Source organism: Suncus etruscus, chromosome 17 (genome assembly GCF_024139225.1).
Source record: "Suncus etruscus isolate mSunEtr1 chromosome 17, mSunEtr1.pri.cur, whole genome shotgun sequence".
In the NCBI taxonomy this organism is placed as follows: Eukaryota; Metazoa; Chordata; class Mammalia; order Eulipotyphla; family Soricidae; genus Suncus; species Suncus etruscus.
The window spans coordinates 26,624,639-26,626,198 of record NC_064864.1 but is presented as its reverse complement, the minus strand read 5'-3'; the positions used below and the strand labels follow the sequence as shown (position 1 = coordinate 26,626,198).

Genomic DNA, 1,560 nt, shown 5'->3' with positions numbered 1-1,560 from the left:
TAGAACTTATATTAATTTAAGCTAGATGGATCCATAATAATCCTGAATGGTTTCTAACAACTCAAAAAAGATGAGGTAAAGGAAAATCAGGGAGTGATCTTTTTTTTTTTTTTTTTTTTTGTTTTTGGGCCACACCCCGTGACGCTCAGGGGTTACTCCTGGCTATGTGCTCAGAAGTTGCTCCTGGCTTGGGGGACCATATGGGACACCGGGGGATTGAACCGAGGTCCGTCCAACTCTAGCGCAGGCAAGGCAGGCACCTTACCTTTAGCGCCACCGCCCAGCCCCTCAGGGAGTGATCTAAAAATCAGACATAGATGTCTACAAGGGTTTAGGCAAAAGAATAAATTTCTTGACATAATTTACCTAATATTACTTTTAGAATATTATTTCTAGGGTAAATTATGTTTCTCTACTATTACTAATGATTGGGGGTGTGAGGATGTACAAGTATAAAGTTGATCATTTAAAAATTAACTAATTAATCATTAAAATAATAATATCACTATATTTAGATGAGTGATAAACCATTCTGTGTTTATCTCTCTCCCTCTGATTTACTTTATTCAGCATATTAGATTCCATATATATCCATGCATAGGAAAATTTCATGACTTCATCTCTTCTGATGGCTGCATAATATTCCATTGTATATATGTACCACAGTTTTTTTAGCCATTCATTTATTGAGGGGCATCTAGGCTGTTTCCAGAATCTGGCTATTGTAAACAATGCTGCAATGAACATAGGTGTGAGGAAGGAATTTTTGTATTGTATTTTTGTGTTCCTAGGATATATCCCCAGGGTGGTATAGCTGGATCATATGGGGAAATTTTTGGAAAAATGAAAAAAAAAATTGTGTAGTGATTCTCAGAGACAAAATAGAGGAGGACTGGAGGGTCCAGCTCCTGTCATGAAGCTCACCACAGAGGTTGTTTGGTGCAGTCACAGAAATAATTACACTGAGAACTATCATAACAAAATGTGAGTGAATGAGGGAAGTAGAAAGCCTGTTTAGAGTACAGGCTGGTGTGGGGTGGGGAGAAAGGACACTTGGGATATTGGTGATGGGAATGTTGCACTGGTGAAGGGTTTTATATATATATATATATTTATATGTTTATATATTTATATATATGAAGTCAAAAGAAAAAAAGAAAAGATAAGGCCTCCTAATGCTTACCGCAGGCTGTGTTCTTTACACTGACTGTATAGAAAAAGGAAGCACTCCATATACATTTCAGCCTAGGCACTATGCCTGGTCTGTATTGTGAATGGTTGGACATGGAGAAAAATATAATAATAATATCACTATAAATATTCATGATATCAGTACCTACAATAGCCTAAGCATTTTATGTGTAACAAAACAAACTTACTTAATCATTTTAGAGGACCTACTCACTTTGTATTATCTGCATCATGCACATAGCAAGCTTAATATTTGTTTTGTTTAATTTTCTCATGTTGTTCAGCATTAAGAGCCAGCTAGTATGTAAATTAAATGATTTGGTTCCCGAGATGGCTCTTGAAACCACTACAAAATGATTGCAGGTGAAC

At 36.2% G+C, this 1,560-nt stretch overlaps 1 pseudogene; it reads left to right on the top strand.

The window, feature by feature from the left end:
* The first annotated feature begins 1,166 nt into the window (after window positions 1-1,166).
* LOC125995601 (uncharacterized) lies at window positions 1,167-1,288 on the top strand (annotated as a pseudogene).
* Window positions 1,289-1,560: the final 272 nt, after the last annotated feature.